Source organism: Protopterus annectens, chromosome 2.part1 (genome assembly GCF_019279795.1).
Source record: "Protopterus annectens isolate FY-2018-M chromosome 2.part1, PAN1.0, whole genome shotgun sequence".
Lineage (NCBI taxonomy): Eukaryota > Metazoa > Chordata > Ceratodontiformes > Protopteridae > Protopterus > Protopterus annectens.
The window spans coordinates 905,014,789-905,042,259 of NC_056729.1; the positions used below are offsets into that span (position 1 = coordinate 905,014,789).

Genomic DNA, 27,471 nt, shown 5'->3' on the forward strand with positions numbered 1-27,471 from the left:
AGAATCGCGATATCACAATCTCGAACACAAACAGTAACAGCCAATACGGATATAGGCTTCGTCTATCATGCAGACATTGTTGTTATCATGGCGTCCAGCACCATAACGACACCAGGGAATGTGGGTGAAATATATACTAGGGTGAGGTCACAGAAAGGAAAGGATGTCCTCATTATAGAAGGGTACGTTTACCATCTCGAAAAGAAAGCACCGCAGAGAAATTATTGGTGCTGCAAGTGGAAGAGAGATATGAAGTGCAAGGGGAGGGTAATAACTACCCCCGTTGCAGCCGGGGAAGAACTGCTAAAGAGCGCGGTACACATGCATGCAGGGGATCCAACCGAGGCCGAGAGGTATTGTATGTGTGCAGGTCTGAAGGAGAGAGCACGTATGTCAAGGGATGCACCATGTTTAGTTGTTGAGGATGTGCTAGCAAGCACATCACTAGATGTCGTACCTCATCTACCTAATAGAAGGGCTTTGCTGCAACAGGTGGGGAGGGTAAGACGGAAGGGCAGCAGACATATCCAGAATAGACATGTCACATTACAAAACGTGAATGTCGGGGACTATGCACTGAAAGCGGGCAGCTTTATATACAAGCGTAGCAGTGACCTTACTGGGGAACATGTTGTGTTGGTGTTCACAACTGTCAATAATTTGCATGATCTTAGTACTGCAACTATTTGGTTGATGGACGGGACATTTTTCTACAAGGGGGAGATATGCAGGCAGTTGTATAGCATTCATGGTTTGATATGCTGTGGCGGGTACAGTAAGACCGTACCGCTACTGTACTGCCTCATGACTAAGAAGTCGCTAAGGGCGCACAATGCCATGTGGGATGCTATATTCCAGTTATTACAGCAGTGTGACTTACAAATTGATCTCAGGTATGTACTGTGTGACTTTGAGATAGCCGCCAAACGGAGTATAGCAATGAATTTCAATGGGGTGAAATCGAAGGGGTGCCTTTTCCATTTTAGCTGTAATATATGGCGGAAAGTCCAGCAGCTGGGACTTACTACGCTCTATAACACCAATCTGCATTTCCAGCTGAGTGTGAAGTGTTTGATAGCCCTGGCATTCCTACCAGAGGATGATGTGGTAAGGGCATTTAGTGAACTTAAGGGCAGGTTCCCAACAGAGGGTCAGGACCTTGTAAAATACTTTGGGGACTGCTATGTGTTGGGGAGGAAAAGAAGATTTACCACTAGGTCTGCCTGTGTCGCTAGGTTTCCACCTTTATTCCCAGTTAGCTTTTGGAATGTGTTTGACCTGAATACCATGTGTCTGCCACATACGCAAAACTCTGTAGAAGCGTGGCACCGGAGATTGAAGTGTTTGTTGGGGGCAAAGGCAACAGATTTAGGACTGCTTATGCATACATTGGCCAGAGAACAGGATAGGGTGGATGAACTTAGAAGCCGGCTAAGTGCTGGTAGTCCGCCTACACCTAAACGGCGTAGGGTTATGGTACGCCAGCAACAATTTGAACACATCCTGGCCAATCGTGAGTCGTACACTACAGAGGAATTCCTGCTTGCAATAGGACGTTTACTTCAGTTATGAGCTGGGCATGTGTACTACTTATGGAGATTTGCGTTATGTATACTGTGAGGTGGTGTGTACACGGGTTTAAAGGGAATCTATGCTTTATGGGGTGTTTTGCACATGGTGGAGGGTGTTAACTACGGGAAATGGACGCCAGGATTTGTTTTTCGGTATTATGGCGCTTCGAGATTGTAGCATGCGCGATTGTGAACTGTCGGGTTTGTGAACGTTCGGGTTTCTAATTTCGGAATACTGAGATTCGGTATTTCAGTATTTCGAAATTTAGAAGTGAAACCATATATATATATATATATATATATATATATATATATATATATATATATATATACATATATATATATATATATATATATATATGTTTTCTATTACATAATAATATGCAATATAAACTGATATAATAAATTTATTTAATATTCCTAACCTAACATAATTAAATGCGTGTATGAATATAACCTTATAAATATTGTATATATACATAAAAATATATATTAAATATGTATTTGAAACCTATAATGAATAAAAATGCATTCAGAAATATATAATGAATGATATATAATAATACAATAACACATATTAAAAACATACTAAAAAATATACTAAAAATAATACTAAAAAATGTATTATATAGCAAAATACATTGATATGAAGTTAAAGGAGAAAATAAAGTTTACAGTATATTTGTCGTGACTCCTGGGATTTTCTTACTAAAGTAAATAGTTTACCCATTGATAGAATGGATGAAGTGGTATTTATCACAGTGGATGTTAAGGATTTATTTACTTGTATACCGCAACAGTTGGGCATCACTTGGTTCACTGATTTCTTTTTTGATATTATACGTACACCTCAGGATGAACTTAACGCATTGGTTGATCTTTTGGAACTTGTCCTATCTAATAATTATATTTATCATGATGGAAATTATTTCAAGCAAATTAAGGGGGTAGCGATGGGCTCTCCCATAGGTACGTTATATGCAAATGTCATCATGGCGGTGTGGGAGCATAGATTTTTGTTCCCATCTGAATTTATGCAATATATACGGTTATATAGTCGGTTTTTGGATGATTTATTTTTCCTTTGGAATGGACCCATAGAGTTAAATGATGTCTTTATTAAATATATAAATTCTACTACTGACTTTTTGATTTTTACATATGAATTGGATAGTAATAGTATAGCATATCTGGATGTCCTCTTGCAAAAGGATTGGGTGCATAATAAATTAAAAGCTAATATACATCATAAGAAAACATATTCTAACAAATTTTTGCACTTTCATAGTCATCACCCTCAGCATGTAAAAAAAGCTGTTTTGAAGGGACAGTTAGTGCGGGCAGCACGTATGGTTTCTGACTATGATGAGTTTATGAATGAATGTCAGTATATAGTCAGCATGTTTAAAAATAGGGAATATCCAGAGCAATTTGTCCAAACTATATTACATGAAGTGGTCATTAAGAGAAAAAGTGTTTTTTATAGACCATTATTGGAAGGATCTGAATTTATCATTTCACATTCTATAGAGCAAGACACTATTGAACAGTCTTTAGGAACAATGGGGAATAATAATAATTTTGGTGGTGACCCACATCGCAATATGGGTACATTTAATAAGGCTAACACAGCCTTCATAACTACTTATACGCAGGATTCGGAGTGTATAAAGGAGTTAATCATAAAAAATTGGTTTTTCATAAAAGGGGATGTGCCATTGGTAAATTTATTAGGGGTACAGCCTTCTATTATATATAAAAGGGACAGGAATTTAAAGGATTGGTGTAATGCTGTTTCAAATTCACAGAGAAATCAAATAGGTTCTATGAGAAAATGTAATATGTGTAGGTATTGCTCGTACATTATGGAAACCGAGCAGGTATGCATTAATAATGTTAGTATACAAGTAAAAGGAAGATACAACTGTAATACCTCTGGGGTAGTGTACGCAGCTTTATGTACACAATGTTCATCTTATTACATAGGAAAAACTGAACGAAAATTAAAGCAGCGAATTTATGAGCATGTCTATGATATTAGTAGGCATTCAGAAAACAATGCATTATATAGGCATATAGAGCAATATTCAACACATAAATTCAAGTTTTTAGTATTGGAACAAGTTATTCTTTCACCTAGAATAGGTCCTTGGAAAACTATATTAGAGTCTAAAGAATATTGGTGGCAAGTATGTTTAAATGCCACAGTATTCCCAGGATTAAATGATTCTATTTCTATCACTAGCATTTTAAAATTAAGAGCTTTTAATAGGTAAATATTGGTGTATTTTTTAGTATGTTTTTAATATGTGTTATTGTACTATTATATATCATTCATTATATATTTCTGAATGCATTTTTATTCATTATAGATTTCAAATACATATTTAATATATATTTTTATGTATATATATATATATATATATATATATATATATATCTACAGTATTTATAAGTTTATATTCATGCACACATTTAATTATGTTAGGTTAGGAATATTAAATAAATTTATTATATCAGTTTATATTGCATATTATTATTGTAGGTATATTTTATGTAATAGAAAACATATGTATATATATATATATATATATATATATATATATATATATATATATATATATATATATTGTATTAGCATTTGATTGAATAATGAATTAGTTTATTTAATTATTGATTGCATCAGTAGTACTATAAATTGGCATAAGCAGTATTTTGAATTTGTCTGATGAAGGCTGGAGTAACGCAGCCGAAAGCGCTTACCATTTTCATTTGTTCTTGTTATAATAAATAGTGGAACCTTCGGTCCATTGTCCGTTCTTGCTTTTGTGCTACTGGACTATTTTTAGGCTTGAGAGACAGATATATCTCCCAGAGATTGCCAGTCCTCTGGAATAGGCTTTCTGTTCGCATGAACCAGAGCCCTTCCCTGACCATCTTCAAACACAGTCTTGTCCAGTCGATGGGAAATCACAAATTCACTCCTGGAGTAACACCATGTCCCTTATGAACAGAGGCAGTTTGCAAAAATTGTCAAATTGCCACTTGCGGACCCCTGTTATCATTCCTTTAGGGATAGAAAATTGGGTAAAACTGACTAAGCTTGTAAGGACTCTTGATCCATTGGTCTAGTAATCTCCCTGAACCTATAAATGTATCATCATTGTAGGATTATATACTTTTATTTCTAGTTCTGGCTTGGAAACTCTCCTAAGCCTGTTTTGAAGTTACTGCTTTAAATCTGTTCTTCTGCTGTGGACTGCTATGCCACCAAGGGTCAGTTCTTTGTTTATGCCAAGAGAGTGCTGGGGCAGGCTCCTGCTTCCTCTCAGATCTAACTGGGATAAAGAGGAAATAGCAGAATGAATGAATCAATACTATTCCAGGAGTTTAGGAAGTTTAAATATGACAGTTGGTGAATTATTGTTTGTTGTTCAAAACTTTTATGAAAGCTGGCTTTAATTATTCACTATTTTGGACCACTACACAGTTAATCCAGCTTTATTAATAATTATGCATTCCAAAGTCTGCTATGCCTCTTTAAGCTATAATGAGTTGTGGATGTAAAGATTTTTAGATGACCCACACTTTCCACCAAAACTCTCAGGACTCATCAACTTAAAAAGCATTAAACACTATAGTGGCTTACTGTGTAAAACTTTCAAGTTTTGCATCCACGTAGGATTAAACAACCAAAATCTTGCTTCCTTTCTGTCATGCATTGAAAGGAAGCCAGCTCAAGAATAGCTACACAAACAGACACACGCACATAAATACACACACGCATACATAAATGCGCACATGCAAACACATGCCCAGACATACACAAGCAACAAGCATGTATGTGCACACATACACACAAACATGCATGTGATTACACACACATACAAATATACACAAGGTTTTCTGACATGGTAAGAAATAAATCACTGCGCACTTCTTGGAAGAGGAAAACGAAGGAGCAGGAGAAAAACCAGAGGACAAAGAGCCTGGCATTGCAGCTGCAAGAACAGCTGAAACAGGAAAAAGAGGAGAAGAAACAATGTTGAGAGAAGAATCTAAGAAATTGTTCAAGTGATCAAGAACCCAACCAAGATTAAGCGAATAAAAAGGAAACATCTGTGGCGAATTGAGAAGCTGGATACGCTTAAAGCAATACATTCCAAAAGCAGCTGAGCAGACAGGAGTAAAGCAGTGACTCTATATGCCTCAGAATGTACTGCACAAACACAAACAAAAGACTTTCTGATGCAGTCTGATATAATGACACATCTGGTAATCCTCTAATCAGAAGTCAGGTTCTCATTTTACCAGCTTTGTTGCAGCTGGATTTGCGCAATTTGTATTATGTTGGGACATTATCTTCCATCTTCAGTTTTCTAGCCCCAAAAGTTCACACTCTAGTTCTCTATTAACATTAAGAACGTAGCCATTTGATTTGGAAATCGGCAGGAATTTTATCTGGAATTTACAGGAAGGAGTTTTGCTGCTGTTGGGTTTTTCATTTGTATATATAGGAATTTAGACAAGATAATTAACCTGTCCAGTAAAAGAGGACTATAGGGGAACAAGTATCACAGTAATATACTCATCTTTGCGGAGAACAATTTCGGCAATAAGTCATAGTGTATGGGCTTCTTTATCTGTTATAACTCAAAAAACAAAACAGGCACAAACCAGGAACCAACACCAATTTAACCTGTAGTAGACAACAATTGTCATAACCCTGGAAAATGGTGACATCTATGCAGTTACATAAACCTGGTTCAAAACTGCACCGAGCACCCCAGCCTTACCTGGTTACTCATCCTATCATACATTCAGTCCCCAATCTGTGGGTAGTAAAGCCAAAAGAGGTGGAGTTTCAATATATATTAAAGACATACACACCTCCAGGCTGGTCAAACAGTATGACGCACAGGAGACACTCCAGGTGCAGTTAACTATTGACAAGACCCCTATACAAAACATAGCTAGCTGCCGGCCCCCAAATCTGACCCAAGATGCCCAAACCATCTATCTAGACCTCTTTGAATCTATCAATATTCAACCCTTTACCCTGATCCTGGGTGACTTTAACTACCCAAACACAGACTGGAAGAACTACTCTTGCCAGAACACAAATGCCCAGAGATTCCTCGATTTTGTCACTGCAAATGCTTTGGAACATCTAGTTGATACCCCCACAACAGGTGATAATATCTTGGACTTGGTATTAACCAACATGAGTAACCACTGCAGCAACCCTGCAGTATCATCCTCCCTTGTAAGATCCAACCATAAAGCATTCACGTTCGAAGTCACCATCTCCCCCAACCCCCCCACTAACTAGGGTCAATCAAAAAAACTTCTCCAAAGCTGATTACAGCCTCCTGAGGGATGGCATAAACATCTTTACAGCCTCCTCCCTCTTTCTATGAACTGGCACCAGTATCCAAAACTATACCAAATTACTATACAAACATTTACATAGATGCACGGAATCAGGAATATCTGACAGGACTAAATCATCCTCCGCAAGGAAGAGTAAACCTGTCTGGTGGACATTTGCAATAAATAAACTCTATAACAAAAGAAAAAAATTGCTGTCCAGGACCAAGAAGGAGCAGGTGCCCAACTGGAAGCAATCTTTCCTTAGCCTAAATAAGCAAATAAGAGCACTAGTGAAATCCTCCAAAGCAATCTTTGAGTCCAAATTGGCCACATCTATTAGAGACATTTATAAGGCCTTCTTCACATATGTCTGTAATCCCAAAGGTAGCACCTAGATCTGTTCAAAACTGGTGGTCAAGGACACCACATATATAAATGTCATATATATAGCAAACTTACTGGCTGACATATCCAGTGAAAACTTCACTGCTCTATCCCCCCCATCGGTAAATCAGGACATTCCCGGTACCTGCGCCCTTCCCCTTATGTCTAGGGATCAGGTCATCACTGCTGTCTCAAAGGCAAAAAATACAGCCTCCTTGGGACCTGATAACATCCCAGCCTGCATCCTACATGAACTCAGGCAGGAGCTTGCATCACCATTAGGTGCCCTATTCAACCAAAGCCTGAGTACTGGTTTTGTCCCAGCTGAGTGGAGGACAGGCACTGTCATCCCTTTACACAAAGGTAGAGCATCCATTGATCCAGGAAATTATAGACCCATCAGCATAACTAGCCTGATCTGCAATGCCATGGAACCAGATTATCATGGACCTCATTAACAAGGACAATGGCAACCTGCAAACACTCGAACCCACACAGTTTGGCTTCGTCAAGGGGAGGTCATGTGTGTTAAATTTGGTCGACTTTTTTGAGACAGCCACCAAACCCATGGATGAGAGGAAGACAGTGCACACCACCTACATTGACCTGGCCAAAGCCTTCGACACTATTCCCCACTCAGGCATAATAGATAAATTCTCTCAACTAGGCATCAATTCATATGTTACCAGATGGGTAGCCAACTGGCTCACTGATAGAACCCACCTAGTCACAGTAGAGGAAGCCACCTCAAGCAGTAGACCCGTATCGAGTGGTGTACCTCAGGGTTTGGTTTTGGGGTCTCTGTAATTTTGGATATACTTTTCTGAGGTACAGGCCAAAACCAGTAGGCTATGGCTGACCAAGTTTGCAGATGACTGCAAGTTGGGAGCTGTCATCAATTTCCTTAGTGACATTGACATCCTCCAAGAGGATCTCCCCCAAACAAATGACTGGTGCCAGAAACATGGCCTCAAGCTGAATACAAAAAATGCATCATCATCCCCTTTGGGGAAAGAGATGTCCCCACAAATTCTCACATTAATAAAAGCATTCTAAACATGCAGTCAGTTGTGATGGATTTGGACACCCAGATTTATAGCAGCCTGACTTTTGACCACCATGTTGCTTCCATTGTATGGAAAGCTTTCTACATGGCCCACCTCATACGTAAGGGTATCTCATCCAGGGACAAGGAGGTCATAAAATCCCTGTATTCTTCCCTTATAAGGCCCATTATTGAGTACAATGCCCCATTTGTCATGTACCTCTCAAAGAACATGCAACAGGAGAATCCAGGGCCTGAAAAATCTACCATACACAGATAGGCTAAAAGCCCTATCCCTCTACTCTGTTTCATACAAACTCCTCAGAGGTGACCTCTGTCTGGCATACAAGGCAATCTCGGATGCCATCTTGATGGGACTGCTGCATATCTGCAAGTCAAGCTTCAGTCGAGTAACCCACACACGGGGTCTCAACTTGGTCTGTGACATCAATAGGAGTTGCTGGCAGGACAGATTTGTGTCCCAGAGACTCCCCCATCTATGGAATAGACTTCCTCTCCATGTAAAGCAGAGTAGCTCTTTACCCCTTTTTAAGCACAATCTGGATAACTGGATGGGAAATAGAAAATGCATCCCTGGAATTCCACCTGTGTCCCTGCTGGACACGGGCATCGGGTGCTGATTTATCTATGCATGGGCTAAGCTCTTGGCTAGGCTTAAAAGGGCCTCAGGGCCAATATCCTAGTAGCTTCCTATGATAGATAGATAGATAGATAGATAGATAGATAGATAGATAGATAGATAGATAGATAGATTATATACAAGCATACACAAATATATATATAGCTATAGCTATAGGTAGATAGCGTCTAATTTGAATGATCGAATTTTCAAAAGTTCGACTGTCATATGGTCGAATTTTTGAAAGTTTGAACGTTTTAATGGAGGGCTCCGTACAGTGTGGATTGGGAAGATTTCCATTTTCTGCACTGTAGTGCGAACTCGGAGGTGGTATATTTAAGAAGTGGGGGGTGCAGGGGGGCTTGCCCCCTTGCTTAAAACTTTTAGGTAGGTTATTTGTGTAATTTATTTTTTTTTATTAGATTTTTGAACTTTTAAAAGTTCAATCATACAGTGTTGACCATATGACAGTCAAACCTTTGAAAGTTTGATTATCTAATGTAGATGTGATAGATATATGCACACGCGCACATACACACACACACACACACACACACACACACACAGACACACACACACACACACACACACACACACACACACACACACACACACACACACACACACACACTGCATTAGAAATTGATCCTTTTTGGCTATTGTTCAAAATTTGTGTGGTAGAATATTGCAGGGTTAGATTAGCAGCAATTTATATAGTAATCATTATTACATTTAAAAGTGTAATACTCTGTAAGACATAATCCATAAACAGTGAAATAGTGAAGCTGTGCTGATTTTGGAATCTCTCTTAAATATCTATTTATAGTATGTTATGATGCTGTTGAATGTCCTACGGAATTTGTAAAAAGAAATAAAGTGTAGAATCTAAGCTTAGTTCGGCTTGCAAATCATTATCACCTGTATTGTTTCTTGCTCTCCTTTTTCCTGTTGGAGTAATTTCATTGAAAATCGCATCTTAAAATTCATATATTAGGGTGATCTGTCCAGAAATAGCTTTATTTTTTCCATTTTAATGCATGACAGTGAATTTTTCTAAAACAGAAGGTTGTGTGTGTTGCAAAGACTGGAATATGATGTTAATGACAGACATGCTGCTAGAGCACATGATGTCAAGGGAATTATAAAGATATCTTCATGTTGGTATCCCCAATGATAAAGAAAAAAAAAGAAAAGAAAAATGTATAATGTATGTTAAAGAGATTAAAGTGCATCGGTATCTTGCATTTTTCGCTAGCAGAATATAGGACACTTTATGCTAGCCATCATGACAAAAGCTACAGTGGGATGAATGGATGATGAAGATAAGAAAGTATTCCTGAATTTTAATAATGTAAATTTAAATGTTCAATCTCTTCTAATGAAAAGGTTTGCAATGAATTTCCAGCTAGATGTCAGGTTGGCCAAAAAAAATGTCAGCTCAACAACAGACTGAAAAGTCAACTCAAACATTTGAAAGTATATATGCCACTTTATAAATTTTGATCTGCCATTTTAAATTATTACTCTGCTTATTTGAAATTTAGATTGTTTTGTGCATTCCAGTATAATAGGCTTATTTTCATTATGAGTTGTTTCCCTTTGAGTTTGTAGTCCCAATTATGCTCTTAACTGAAATATGTTCGTTTCACTAATAAATACTTATAGAAAAGTTGCTTTGTAAGCTTTTATTTTTAATTAATGACAGCTGTGTGATTTTTCTGTGGAGACAATGGCATTATTATTTATTCCTCTACTCAGTCTGTAAGTGTGGTTTACATATTTTCAGCTATTTTGCCTATGCAAACAAAAATCTATTACTAAATGCATTGTTAAATCCTCAGATACCAAAACATATTTTATAAATGAGAATATAGCAACATACAAAAAAATAAAGTCCATCTTTTACAGTTAAAAGATGGAACCACAATAAACTGCAACTTATTCAGATCCAGTACTTGCCCCACATGTGTATGAAGTTCTATCCACTTTTAGGCATTTTTTCATTTATATTTTCTGACAGACTTTATGGGTGTCTGTAGCAAGTCTTCTAAGAAGAACGTCTTTAGAATTTTCAGCTTTATCAATCCAAATTTATAGTATTGCATTTTCTTTTGTCATTTTCTTTTTGGGTAGTATATTATTATTCTAAACCTTGTCCTCCATCTTGTACTTGGTGATCTCTTTTATGTTTTATTCTTGTTCTCTTCTCTCAAATGGCATTGCTACTGAACATCTAACAGGATTTTTGTTAAGAGTTATCCTTGTCGTTCCACTGACATTTTAATTAGTGCTGCAAATTTGGTATACAAAAAAAGGAGTTTGTGCTCCCCTGTTTACAAACATTTACCTGACATAAGTTTTTTTGCTGCTAGGATATTTCTAACACAAAATCCAAGCAAATCTGACCTGGCCAAAACGTTTTTATTTTGATAAGAAATTATCCCACGTCATAACTTAGTATGACCTAGGAAGCAGGACAGAATTTTGTGTTTCATTCTGAAAATCTCATTGAGATTTAACTTGTAATTGTTCAGAGATTCCATTTTTATCCCTTCTTCTGGTCATTCCTCCTCTTCTCATATATTTTGTTATGTAGTCTGAAGAACCAAATAACATTTTTATTTAAAAAAACAAAAGGAGAGTATGCTACAGAACACAAGAACAGCAGTATGATCCTCTTGGTAGCATTGTCGGTATGTATTCCCACGTTATAACCATTCCTTGTAGTACTGCAGGATACCACTAGTTGGCATATAGCTGCATGATTAATGGCATAGTCTGCAAAGAATTTTAAGCAATACAGTTCAATTTAATCTTATTTGATTTACTGCTTTCTCGAAGTTTAGATCAGATGCTATTTTTTTTACATGATTCAAATGGTTTGATTTCCTGCCTATGATGCAAAACCCATTTTTACTGATGCGGATTTCAAAAATTTGAAGGTATTTTGAAGGTAAGGGAATAAAAGAAAAACTAGGAACCATGGGTATTTGGGATGCATCTGATATAATAATATCCAGATATATGAAAAAATAGTGAGAAGCATTGGGATAACGTTTTTGTGTTGTCAATGTAATTGAGAATGAAGACGGTTAAAGATATTCCACCACTATAACATGCTTTATAGACTGCACTCTGATTAGAAAAAAGCAAGAGGAATGTTGGCAGTATCATCTTAAGGGTAAGAAAGTTGGGTTAGACATACGTTTACAGAGGAAATTAAACACACGTGAAGGCAGTCAATCTGGTTAAAAATGGAAGAGGGGAACAACCCTCGCATCCTCCTTTATTATAAAGCACATGGTTATGTGACCTCTCTTGACCTCTCCACACCAACGATGTCAGTGTAAGAGCACACATACAATCATTCACTCTCTTTATTATTATCAGCCAACACCCCACTTGCTCTTACGCTGTATACAAATACATTTTAAAACATATTTTTGGATAACTTTTCCTTCACATTCCAAATATGTAGTACATGAACTTTTCAATCTTCGATTTCGTAGCAGGTTTAGTAAAGACATCTGCAACCATGTCCGTTGTCGGGCAATATTCAATGCTTATTTTGTCATCATTAAGTGCTGACCTGACAAAATGATACTTAATGTCAACATGCTTACATCTCTGTCGGCTTACTGGATTCTTCAACAAAGAGATTGCTCCTTGATTGACCTCAAATATTGTTACTGGCACATACTTGCACTCTCCATCCATTCCACTCAACAGCTGCAGAAGGTAAAAACTCTCCTGTGTTGTTGCTGCTAATGCCATGTACTCTGCTTCACATGTAGATAAAGCTACCATTTGTTGCTTCTTTGATTTCCATGAAATAATAGGCCCGTCTCTATTGAGGCTAAAGCAATAACCTGTTGTACTACGTCTATCGTTTTGATCTGTTGCCCAATCTGCATCACTGTATGCTATAAGCTGAAGTTTCCCTCCACTTTTCTTGTAACACAGCTCTCTGTCCAATGTACCTTTCAAGTATCTTAACACATGTTTGGCTAGTGTTAAATGAGATTCACTCGGTTGTCACAAATATTGTGAAAATGTACTTACAATCCAGCTAAGATCAGGTCTCGTGCTTGTCATAACATATATCAAACTACCCACAAGCTCACGATATTTTCTTGGATCTGTTGATTCACTGTCACATTCAAAGTTTGTTTTTTGTTCGGAAGGGGTACTTCTTACTTTACAATTAGACATACCAAATTTCTTAAGAATTTTCGTAATGTACCTCTTTTGGTTCATCTTTACTTCACCACTATTCTGGGTAAAATCAATGCCTAGAAAATGTCTTAGCTTTCCCAGATCTTTCATTTTAAATTTAGCCTTGAGCATTTCCTTTACATCGTTTAGTGATTCATTGTCAGTTGCTGCTATAATGAGATCGTCAACCCATATAATTAGAACTGTTTTCTCATTTTCAGCTTGTCTATTGTATACACAATGGTCTGCGGGGTTTTGGATAAACCTATTTTCACAAGGATAATCATGCAACTTTTTGTTCCAGTTACGCCCTGATTGTTTCAATCCATATAATGACCTATTCAGTTTACAAACCAAGTTTTCATCATTATTTGATTTCTTTTCAAAACCTTCAGGTTGCTCCATATACACCTCACAGTCAATAGGAGCATGTAAATAGGCCGTTTGTACATCCATCTGGTGCAATTCTAAATCATACTGAGCTGCCATCTGCATTAGACTTCGTACAGATGTCATACTCGCAGTTGGAGCAAATGTTTCATTATAGTCTATATCAGCGACTTGACTGAAGCCTTTAGCTACATATCTGGCTTTGTAATGCTCAGTATTATCTGCATTGTCTTTTACCATGAAAAACCCACCTACACCCCCCCCCCCACTGCATTTTTATCTTCCGGCAGTGTGGTAAGTGTAAATGTGTTGTTTTCCTTTAAAGACTTAAGTTTTTCTTTCATAGCTTTGACCCACGTTTCTGAGTTAGACGAAGTCATGGCCTCTTTAATGCTCTGCGGTGTGTTGCATATTAATCGGTAATAATAGTCAACATTCACTGTCACATAGTCGTCATTTTCAACTTTACAGTCACAGTCTTTCAAATATGCAGGTGGTTTTCTCTCTCTTTTAGAGTAGTGTGTATCCTGCCTTTCCTCTTCTTGCCGTACTATTGTGTCTTGACTGTCAGCTTTTGATTCTGACTTAACATGCACACTTCTTCTGGTAGTAAGATCTTCATCTATCACTTCGGGGTCTGTCTGAATCTGGCATTTAGCTACATTCTTAGTAAAGAACTTGAATAACCTATGTCTAAGGACCCTTCCTGTGTCAGGATAATAGACCAGATGTGATGGGCTGTTTTCATCATATCCAGCAAAGATCCCCTTATCACATCTTGGGTCTAACTTCCTTTTATCTTGTCTGTATGCATAACACACTGATCCAAATTCTCTCATCCTTGAAAGATCAGGTTTCTTTCCTGTTAGTATGAAGAATGGGGTCTGTCCCACATGCCTGTTATAACATCTGTTGCGAATAAAAGCAGCAGTTATTACTGCATATGTCCACAACTCTTTAGGTAAATCACTCTCTATCAACATACACCTTGCCATTTCGAACAGTGTTCTCCTATTTCTCTCTGCTGTCCCATTTTGATGGGGTGAGTAAGGAGCGGACATTTCATGTCTTATAACATTTTTACACTTTACCTTCCCATAAGGGGCTGAATCTGCAATAAACTTTTCAGTGGCCTTAACTATATCACTCTTGGCTTTCAGAAAGTAGACAAATATTACACCCGAGTAGTCATCAGTAAATGCCAAAGTGTACCTAAAGCTATCTTTTGCTACTGGCTCAATTGGGCCTGCCAGATCAGTATGGACTAGTTCAAACACAGCCTTTGCTCTTGCATCTGGTTCTCTGTTTCTGCCCTGGACAAATGTCCCTTGCGTACAGGTTTCACAATCTAGGTTAGATCTCTCAACTTTACCTTTAATTTTCATTCCTTTTACCACTTTTTCTAATTTTGACACATCTTTGAAATTACAGTGACCAAGCATTTTATGCCATGCTTGAATGTCATAACAGCTCTGAGATGCATCGTAATGTGTCTCACCATCGTTTTCTTCATCATATGTGTCTAAATAAGAGTCCATCACACTCAATTATGTCAAGCCTGGTGCAGTTTTTGTATGTGTCTAAATAATAGAGTCTATCACATATAATTATGTCAAACCTGGTGCCGTTTTTATATGTGTCTAAATAATAGAGTCTATCACACTCAGTTATGTCAAACCTGGTGCCGTTTTTGTATGTTTCTAAATAATAGAGTCTATCACACTCAATTATGTCAAACCTGGTGCCGTTTTTGTATGTGTCTAAATAACAGTCTATCACACTCGATTGTATCAAACCTGGTGCCGTTTTTATATGTGTATAAATAATAGAGTCTATCACACTCAGTTATGTCAAACCTGGTGCCATTTTTATATGTGTCTAAATAATAGAGTCTATCACATTCAATTATGTCAAACCTGGTGCAGTTTTTATATGTGTCTAAACAATAGAGTCTATCACACTCAATTATGTCAAATCTGGTGCCGTTTTTATAGTCTATCACACTCAATTATGTCAAACCTGGTGCCGTTTTTGTATGTCTAAATAATAGAGTCTATCACACTCAATTGTGTCAAACCTGGTGCAGTTTTTGTATGTGTCTAAATAATAGAGTCTATCGCACTTGATTATGTCAAACCTGGGACTATTTTTATATTTGTCTAAATAATAGAGTCTATCACACTCAATTATGTCAAACCTGGTGCCGTTTTTATATGTGTCTAAATAATAGAGTCTATCACACTCAATTATGTTAAACCTGGTGCCGTTTTTATATGTGTCTGAATAATAGAGTCTATCACACTCAATTATGTCAAACCTGGCGCCGTTTTTATAGATGAGTTGGTCCTGGCCTTGTTAAAAGTTGATTGAGACCCCTTTGGACATTGCTGCCTTAACAGAAAAAATTCAAGGAACATGAAGCCAGCAAGTACGACTGGTGCCCGGCAACCAAGCCTGTATGACCAATATAAAGAAAATAAGCCAGCACCACGAGTGGATCAAAAAGTAGTTTAATGCACTGAAACTAGACCGGTTTCAGCTATTTAGCTTTCCTCAGTAGTTAGTTACAATCATGGAATAAAAATGCTCCATATATACCTTTCAAGGAAGGAATGACATCACTTCCTGTCAAAAGAAAAATTTTTGTTAAAATGAAAAATCATCAGTTGCAAAACAAGCAATAACCAAAAAGACTTGTCCACCATAATATGTGCCAAAAACCTGAAATAGTCATAATACATTATGAGTAATAAACAAAATACATCCTTAGTATTGGGATGAAATTGCTGTATAAAATACAGAAAAATAGAAATAATGGATTAACACAATTAATCATTAGATCACATTACGTCATGAGATTCTGGTGAGAAAACCACATGATTAGACTATCCATGATTAAGCTGCAATATAAATAATAAAATATTAGAACAGTAAATCACATTTTGTCATTGAGTCCTGGCGAGAAAAGCCCACCAAGTTTGATTATCCATCTTTTCTCTTTATTGTTTAAAATGTTATGCCATCCTGTTTTGAAAGCCCGATTTCCAATGATGTTATCAATAATGCAGAATGAGAATTTGGCCGTGGGGTGCTTGATGGTATGTCTGTATAATGCATTTGTAATTCTGCAATTTCTGATATCCCCCAAATGTTCTGATATCCTAATACGAAATTGTCTAGATGTCTGACCAACATAAAAAGCCTGGCAGGTACAGGTGGCTAGATAGATAATCCAGTCTGAACTACAGTTTCCGAAAAATTTGATGTCATATAGATGGCCAGTATTTTTACTCGTGAAACTTTTCGTTTTAAAGATATAACCACAGAAACTGCAATGACCACAGGGGTATGTACCCACTAGTTTGTCCCCTGTTAATGTTCTCTGAATACAAGAGTCATCCCCCATGCCACTCTTTTTGTAATGTGAAAAATGGGAACCAAGTGTCTTGCCCTTCCTGTATGAAAAGTAACAACGTTCACCTAAGTACCCTTCCAAAAGAGGGTGAGATTTGAGTATGTTCCAATGTGTGTTAATGATATTGATAAGATTGTGACTGTTTCTACCATATGTAGTAACAAATCTACACGTATCCAAGTTTTTAGATGTTGCCTGTTTTTTATATACTAACAAGGAATCCCTAGGTTTGTTGTTACTCCATTGTACAGCAGAACTGATGGTATTCCAATGATATCCTCTGGACAGAAAACTGTTGGCTAGATCATCATGATGTTTATTCAAGTCTTGTTCTGATGAACATATTCTTTTTATCCTGAGAAACTGGGATTTCGGAATATTCCTAATAATGTGTTTGGGATGGAGACTGTTGGCATGTAATAAGGTATTATATTGTGGAAACTTACGATATACAGATGTTTTCAATGTGTGGTCAGGTTGTCGTTGTAAGTAGACATCTAAAAAATGAATTTCATTCAAATCATATTCCACAGTAAATTCCGTTCCCTACATATTTCCATTCAGGTGTTCCATGAATTCTTGAAGGTAATCCGAACCACCTTTCCACACTAGCCAACAGTCATCCAAATATCTCCTCCAGATGTCAATTTCAGGTAGATACACATTGTGCAATTCATCATAAATGATGTGCTCCTCAATATAGCCCATGTACAGATCTGCATAAATGGGTGCAAATGAAGCCCCCATGGCTGTGCCTTGTATTTGCCAATGACAATCTTGCTGGAAATAGAACACATTTTTGGTCAAAATGTGTTCCGCCATACATACAAGTAACGTGTTCAGTCCAGGGGGATAAATGTTGACTTTGTTTAGCCAAAATTCTAGAGCCATCAATCCTGCCCAATGTGGTATGCTAGTATATAATGATTTAACATCCAAAGTGCATAGTAGCCAGTCAGGTTCAAGTTGAGATTCTGAGACAATCTGTAAGAATTCCGTGGTGTCTTGAATTCTGGCTCTGACACATGATAACAATGGTTTGAGTTTTTCAGTAAGGAACATAGATAAAGATTCTGTCAGAGATCCAATACCCGATACAATGGGTCTACCAGGTGGTTTACTGGTGGATTTATGAATTTTTGGAAGCAAATAAAGATATTGTTTGGCTGGGTCTTTAACCATAAGATGTGCCTTAGTTTTTTCAGAAAATATACCAGCCTCTACTGCTTCTTGTAGAAAATCATTAATTTCACGTTGAAAAGCAGGTGTTGGATCTGTACTCATTTTCATATAGTGATGATCGTTGGACAATTGTCCATTTCCTTCATCCCGATAGTAATCGGCATCCATGACTACGACCGCACCACCTTTATCAGCAGAAAGTATGACTATATCTTTGTTATTTTTGAGCCTAGTAAGGGCAAGTTGTTCCTTGTAAGATATATTGTGTCTAATATTGTCAAGACTATTGGAATAGAAATGTAAATCTTTAATAACAGCCTGCTGGAACACCGCAACATGTTTATCCATAGGGGGATTGAATGTAGATTTGTGAAATCTAAAATCTGTTGATCTTTGAGAGAGATCAGAGTTATCCTGTTGTTTGAAAAATAAGTTAAGATTAATTTTTCTACAAAACTCTAAAGTGTCAGATACAAGTGAGCTTTCATCAATAAAGAAACCAGGAATAAAACCCAGACCTTTATTAAGTAAAGAATATTCATCAGATGATAAAATATACTTTGAGATGTTTAACACATTTGTACAAGATTGAACTATTTCACCACTGACATGAAAAGCTCCGCCAGACTTTTGACCCCTATGCTTTCTGCCTCCCCTGTGTTTCCTGCCCCTAAAGAGCCAACCATAGTTATACCTCTTTTGATATGTGGTGATTCACCAGTGCTGGTGGATTCATTGTCTGTTATAGAGGACTCCTCACCAAAAGTATTACTAGTAGATCCTGATTTTTTAAGAATGGATCTCGCTCTCTTTTTACTCACAAAAGTAAGATTTTTGGTGCCCTGGGCAAACCTCACACCCCTCTGAGATTCAAATTGTCTACCCCTGCTGTAGTCTTCTTTGTCTCTAGCAAATTTGTGGAGTTTTTAGTTTTAAGATTATTCTCCAATGTGGACAATTCCCTGGATAATTTGTTCAGACAATTCTGAAATTGTGTATGGTCCTCAAATTGTTTTAAATTGTTACATGTCTTTTCAACATCAATGGTATTGGCATTTACAGCCCTTTCATAAAAGAAAGCTAATATATTAACCAGTGCCATAGCGGCTTCTTGCTGTGCTGCTTGCCAATCCCTGATCAACAGGTCATCAGGTGCACCTACTAGTGGCTGAATCTTGGATCTCAATCTTCTAGGTAAAATATTTTGAGCCTGATACGCTTTGAAAAGCTTGTGGTGCCAAATATTAGTTCTTAGAGTTTTGATTTGTTTACCTAGCTGATTAAATTCAGAAACACAACCGTCAACTGGATCCAATATGGGTAAATTAGTGGTATTCGTGGAACTGATACCAATACCGAATACCTGAAGGTCATCCTTAAATGCACATAAGCTGGAAAGCAATTTCCCAAGATCCATGACCATAAGTTGTCAGACAAGAAATTCGCTAGGTTTGGAGGGGATCCAAATCACAAATAGAAAACAAGAGACAAAGAATGTCTGAACAAACCACCAGGTCATAAATAATAATCCTTGATGTATATCAAATATGTGCTAAAGGTGGCAGAGATTCCTCCATCGGCCACCAAAAGATCCAAATGTATGAGATCCAATAATTAAAAAAAACAGGAGTACACACTAGATTAAATGCAACCAAAAAATATGTAAATCACTTGAAAAACCAGGGTCAAATAATATTCCTGAGTGAGAAAATTCTCATTAGAGCAGTTTTATAAGTACCTCAACAAGTCAAGGCAAAAATTAGCCCTGTATCAAAATCGTTGCCACTTATTATTGTTAATAGAAAATATATGCTGTTTCAGCAAAATGTTATAAAAATGAGTGGATGTATTGCCCCAGAACAGGTAATGTGGTGTCCTCACTATAGGTAAAATCCCTAGACTGAATCCACAATAGGTATATGCTGTAAGTGAAATGCATATGAGTATATATAATATACCAATAAGAATTTCGTTGTGCGATGTGTCCAAGTAGCACCTTATTCTAAAAATTATAACATGCTCTCATATGGCTAAGGTCATAGAATAGAGAAATGATCAGCCATACATATAGGCACACTTATGTATATGTATATAGAATCTTCTAATAGGTTATAAACCAGCCATCAATTCTATACTTCGGAATGAAAATGCGTGGCTAAGTAATCCTGAACACCCATGTACGATGTTTATCAGAACATAACTTATACACAAAAGGTCAAAGATTGGTTATATTCCAAAAGTGTGACTCTTAAATGTATAGCAACATAATTCTAAAGGCAACCAAATAATGGCTGTTTGAGTAGTATTTACAATGTAAATGCGTTCATAGTCTAAATCACTGTAAAAAATAAGTATTACTGTTCAGCATACTTGATGAAATTAGTAGGCAACTGAAAAAGAGGCTGTATTGTAAAATAGCCAATATCCAAAGCCAAAAGCTAGTATTGTATATTCCAACTTGACCTGTTACTAAAGTTACGTATAAGAATAGTAACATAGACCTATGTAACCATAAAAAAATAGTACAAAGAATAAGTTTAAGAATCCACCATTCATTATCACCAAGTCCAACTGTTATGATTCCTGTTGTGTCGATTTTTCACCAAAAAAGGGTCGAAATGAGACACTGTCCAAAAAAAACGTAACATCAATGGAAAAAGATGACCAAAAAAGGAAATGAAAGTTCCTGCACAATGTGAACAAATATCAATTCCAAATCATCCCCATATGTTGAAGCGTAATCATTCCTTATTCACAAATAGATAAGGTATCCATGAAGGAAATATACAGTTTGCACTCAAAAAATTGCAGGTAGTACTCGATGAATGTGTACGCTGTTATAGTACGATCTTTGATTGTCCAAAGATAGATGAAATGTCCATATAAAGTTAACATTTAAAAAAGTAAATGCGTACGTTATTCTAGTCCAAAAGTAATGCACTATAAACCAAAACAGTCTCACCAAGCACGAGAGGGATGATTATGTGAGGCCCAAGATTCCCCTTCTGGTATTAGTAACCACAGACCAAATTATTCCAATGCGATATGATGTACTGTGATGCAAAACAGCCTCACCAAGCACGAACTAGATGGATACGTGAGGCCCAAAATGCTCTCTCCTGTGATGGTAACCAAGTACGAACTGCAACATGAGGCAATATCCAAAATGATAATCCAATCGTTTGTGGAAGCTGGCGATCATATAGATAGACAGCAATGGTCAAATGATAAGTCCCAATGATAAAATATGGTAGACAACCCAAAAGTACATAAAGGTATCAATTGCAAAGCAATATAAACGCCAACTGTCAGTGAGGAGCCCTCCTCAACAGACAACAAAAACATCCAACATGGCGCTGATAGTCGTAGATCCACTCGAATGCCAACAGCCAGCAAAACAAGAATTATTCAAGGAACATGAAGCTAGCAAGTATGACTGGTGCCCGGCAACCAAGCCTGTATGACCAATATAAAGAAAATAAGCCAGCACCACGAGTGGATCAAAAAGTAGTTTAATGCACTGAAACTAGACCGGTTTCAGCTATTTAGCTTTCCTCAGTAGTTAGTTACAATCATGGAATAAAATGCTCCATATATACCTTTCAAGGAAGGAATGACATCACTTCCTGTCAAAAGAAAAATTTTTGTTAAAATGAAAAATCATCAGTTGCAAAACAAGCAATAACCAAAAAGACTTGTCCACCATAATATGTGCCAAAAACCTGAAATAGTCCTAATACATTATGAGTAATAAACAAAATACATCCTTAGTATTGGGATGAAATTGCTGTATAAAATACAGAAAAATAGAAATAATGGATTAACACAATTAATCATTAGATCACATTACGTCATGAGATTCTGGTGAGAAAACCACATGATTAGACTATCCATGATTAAGCTGCAATATAAATAATAAAATATTAGAACAGTAAATCACATTTTGTCGTTGAGTCCTGGTGAGAAAAGCCCACCAAGTTTGACTATCCATCTTTTCTCTTTATTGTTTAAAATGTTATGCCATCCTGTTTTGAAAGCCCGATTTCCAATGATGTTATCAATAATGCAGAATGAGAATTTGGCCGTGGGGTGCTTGATGGTATGTCTGTATAATGCATTTGTAATTCTGCAATTTCTGATATCCCCCAAATGTTCTGATATCCTAATACGAAATTGTCTAGATGTCTGACCAACATAAAAAGCCTGGCAGGTACAGGTGGCTAGATAGATAATCCAGTCTGAACTACAGTTTCCGAAAAATTTGATGTCATATAGATGACCAGTATTTTTACTCGTGAAACTTTTCGTTTTACAGATATAACCACAGAAACTGCAATGACCACAGGGGTATGTACCCACTAGTTTGTCCCCTGTTAATGTTCTCTGAATACAAGAGTCATCCCCCATGCCACTCTTTTTGTAATGTGAAAAATGGGAACCAAGTGTCTTGCCCTTCCTGTATGAAAAGTAACAACGTTCACCTAAGTACCCTTCCAAAAGAGGGTGAGATTTGAGTATGTTCCAATGTGTGTTAATGATATTGATAAGATTGTGACTGTTTCTACCATATGTAGTAACAAATCTACACGTATCCAAGTTTTTAGATGTTGCCTGTTTTTTATATACTAACAAGGAATCCCTAGGTTTGTTGTTACTCCATTGTGCAGCAGAACTGATGGTATTCCAATGATATCCTCTGGACAGAAATCTGTTGGCTAGATCATCATGATGTTTATTCAAGTCTTGTTCTGATGAACATATTCTTTTTATCCTGAGAAACTGGGATTTCGGAATATTCCTAATAATGTGTTTGGGATGGAGACTGTTGGCATGTAATAAGGTATTATATTGTGGAAACTTACGATATACAGATGTTTTCAATGTGTGGTCGGGTTGTCGTTGTAAGTGGACATCTAAAAAATGAATTTCATTCAAATCATATTCCACAGTAAATTCCGTCCCCCACATATTTCCATTCAGGTGTTCCATGAATTCTTGAAGGTAATCCGAACCACCTTTCCACACTAGCCAACAGTCATCCAAATATCTCCTCCAGATGTCAATTTCAGGTAGATACACATTGTGCAATTCATCATAAATGATGTGCTCCTCAATATAGCCCATGTACAGATCTGCATAAATGGGTGCAAATGAAGCCCCCATGGCTGTGCCTTGTATTTGCCAATAACAATCTTGCTGGAAATAGAACACATTTTTGGTCAAAATGTGTTCCGCCATACATACAAGTAATGTGTTCAGTCCAGGGGGATAAATGTTGGCTTTGTTTAGCCAAAATTCTAGAGCCATCAATCCTGCCCAATGTGGTATGCTAGTATATAATGATTTAACATCCAAAGTGCATAGTAGCCAGTCAGGTTCAAGTTGAGATTCTGAGACAATCTGTAAGAATTCCGTGGTGTCTTGAATTCTGGCTCTGACACATGATAACAATGGTTTGAGTTTTTCAGTAAGGAACACAGATAAAGGTTCTGTCAGAGATCCAATACCCGATACAATTGGTCTACCAGGTGGTTTATTGATGGATTTATGAATTTTTGGAAGCAAATAAAGATATTGTTTGGCTGGGTCTTTAACCATAAGATGTGCCTTAGTTTTTTCAGAAATTATACCAGCCTGTACTGCTTCTTGTAGAAAATCATTAATTTCAAGTTGAAAAGCGGGTGAAACAGTCACAATCTTATCAATATCATTAACACACATTGGAACATACTCAAATCTCACCCTCTTTTGGAAGGGTACTTAGGTGAACGTTGTTACTTTTCATACAGGAAGGGCAAGACACTTGGTTCCCATTTTTCACATTACAAAAAGAGTGGCATGGGGGTTGACTCTTGTATTCAGAGAACATTAACAGGGGACAAACTAGTGGGTACATACCCCTGTGGTCATTGCAGTTTCTGTGGTTATATCTTTAAAACGAAAAGTTTCACGAGTAAAAATACTGGTCATCTATATGACATCAAATTTTTCGGAAACTGTAGTTCAGACTGGATTATCTATCTAGCCACCTGTACCTGCCAGGCTTTTTATGTTGGTCAGACATCTAGACAATTTCGTATTAGGATATCAGAACATTTGGGGGATATCAGAAATTGCAGAATTACAAATGCATTATACAGACATACCATCAAGCACCCCACGGCCAAATTCTCATTCTGCATTATTGATAACATCATTGGAAATCGGGCTTCCAAAACAGGATGGCATAACATTTTAAACAATAAAGAGAAAAGATGGATAGTCAAACTTGGTGGGCTTTTCTCGCCAGGACTCAATGACAAAATGTGATTTGCTGTTCTAATATTTTATTATTTATATTGCAGCTTAATCATGGATAGTCTAATCATGTGGTTTTCTCACCAGAATCTCATGACGTAATGTGATCTAATGATTAATTGTGTTAATCCATTATTTCTATTTTTCTGTATTTTATACAGCAATTTCATCCCAATACTAAGGATGTATTTTGTTTATTACTCATAATGTATTATGACTATTTCAGGTTTTTGGCACATATTATGGTGGACAAGTCTTTTTGGTTATTGCTTGTTTTGCAACTGATGATTTTTCATTTTAACAAAAATTTTTCTTTTGACAGGAAGTGATGTCATTCCTTCCTTGAAAGGTATATATGGAGCATTTTTATTCCATGATTGTAACTAACTACTGAGGAAAGCTAAATAGCTGAAACCGGTCTAGTTTCAGTGCATGAAACTACTTTTTGATCCACTCGTGGTGCTGGTTTAACAGAAAAAATGTTTTGTGGATCCGTCGGGATATAGAGCGCCTGAGTCATCAACACCTTTACTTTGCACCCCTCTGTGTTTAGCAGCCATACCTCTGCATTACCTCTCTTCTGTGGGGCCCCACAGGTTCTCGTTCCATTAGCTAATTCCACAATGTGTTCCTCTGGTTGGAAAGCTGCATCAAAGCATTTAAACTTTTTCAGGTCATTAATTATGGGTGATGTAGCGTCAGTGTCCACCATTAATCCTTTCTGTTTTAATTCACAAATTTGTTGCTCGTTTATTCTGACGGCAAATGTGTGATCATCTGCATCAGTTGCTTGTTTCACATTATCTTTCCTCTTTTGTCTACAGTTACTGTCCTGTGGCTAGAGTTTTTATCCAAACTACACCACTGTCTCTGACCTTTATATTCTCTCCAGCATTCTCGTGCCTTATGTCACTTTTGGCCACAGTTATAGCATATAACTTCTGCTTTTACTCTTTCCTCAAGGCCACTTTCCTTCATCACATTATCATTACTTATGTTGGCATTAAATTTGTCATTATCTTCATAGCTTCTCAACCTTGTTTTGAACTCACCAAAGCTCAACTTATCATCATCTTGCATGATGTGTACTGCAAATGGTTTAAAAGTTTCAGGCAACCCTTTCAGAATCATCACAATTAGTAATCCATCACTGAGCTTTTCCTCAGCATTTCTAAGTGCCGTAATGGCCATCTCAGCCCTAATAATATAGTCTGTGACACTTTCACTGATGGCCTTCTGGAGGCTTGTTAATTCGGTGTATAGGCTAATTACCCATGGCTTCCCTTTCCTAGCATAATGGTCTCTCAGGATCTGAAGCACTTCTCTACCATCATCTGCAGCCTCTCTCATGATTGTCATCTAAGAACTGTATTAGTTCTGCATAGGCCTCCTCATTTTTCTCAGCATCATTGTCGCCTTCCACCTCATTCTCGTCGTCTTCTGTGTCCTGCTGCACATTTTGCAAAATGTCGTCTTTCAGCCTTAGCAAATGCAGGTGCCCCAGAAACTTTGTCTCCCACAACTCATAATTCTTCTCATCTCTGTCGAAACATAGTCTATGCCATCGGCTTCTTACTTCCCTCCTGGGCCCATAACCTGTTGGCATTATCAGCTTAAGGATAAGAAAGTCGGGTTAGACATACATTTACAGAGGAAAATAAACACACATGAAGGAAATGAATCTGGTTAAAAACGGAAGGGGGGAGCAACCCTCGCTTCCTCCTTTATTATAAAGCTCATGGTCATGTGACCTCTCTTGACCTCTCCACACCAGTGATGTCAGTGTAAGAGCACACATACAATCATTCACTCTCTTTATTATTATCAGCCAACAAGGAACTTAACATGCAGCTAGCAAGCATGTTAAAAGGTTTTAACTATTATCCTAGTAAGGCAGTAGAAAGATTTGTTTCTTGTGCATGCACACTTTCTGAATCTGCATCTAAGTATGTGGCTGTGCTGAAAAAGTTGTTCCTGGACTGTAATTATAGTGAGAGGTTTGAGCAAGTGGTGAGAGATAGAGTTGAGTGTGGCATAAATTATCAGTCATATGACATTCACAAATGCCAAAAAGGTTTCCTTGCAATGGAAGAAGCAAATTAAATGTACAAGATTTACAAGTAAAATTGACTGTGGTAGAAACTAATAGTATACAGAACAAAACTTAAAGGGTGTTTAAACAAAAATATGGAATATAGCAAAGCTAAAGCATATTATCCTAGCCCTGTTAAACAGCATGTAGCTGCTGATTGTGAATTTGAGAAAGAAACAGGATGTGCATTGATAAAATGGTACACACAATGATACCTCATGGAATAAGTAAAGGAATTGGTTTAAGGAGATAAGTACTGAATTAGCTGAAGGGGATTTTAGGAATTATTACTTACACAATGTGCATGTTGAGGGATAGAGCACAGACAATGAAAATATTTTCTTTGTACATTGTGCAAGATATAAAATAAAGAAAGCAAACACATCCCTAGCCAACTATAACTGGAAGGGGAGACCATGAATATTATGGCTGATACTGGGAGTGTTGTCACTAGAATGACTGTAATCAAATTCAGAGAAGTAAGTAATAGATTCTTGCAGTCAACTGGCATACTTTTGAAAACATGTACTAGAGAACATATAAATGTAATGGGAATGACTGAGTGAAGTGAAAGTCACAAGAAACAAAAGCAGATCTTATATTAGGCAATAACTGAGTTTAATGGATCAGGCATACAAGAAAAAAAGCCATCAGAAAATTAGAGCAGATTAAGGAAAAATTAATAGCAGTGATTCCCTGCCATGAACTGCCATTATCTGCCTTTTCTGCTGTATGCTCTACTGTGAGATTGCAATATAAGCAAGCAGACTTTGTGCACTTAAAGCAAAAAAACATAGAATTGGTATATCTAAGTAAGGATGATGTGAGGAGCATTTTAGCTACAGACTTGGCAATTTTGTTTTCAGC

At 37.1% G+C, this 27,471-nt stretch overlaps 1 protein-coding gene across 9 annotated transcripts in view; it reads left to right on the forward strand.

Annotated features, from left to right (window-relative positions):
- TENM3 (teneurin transmembrane protein 3) overlaps positions 1-27,471 on the forward strand; it is a 3,803,041-nt gene that overhangs the window by 1,110,746 nt on the left and 2,664,824 nt on the right. The gene's annotated exons all lie outside the window — the stretch shown is intronic.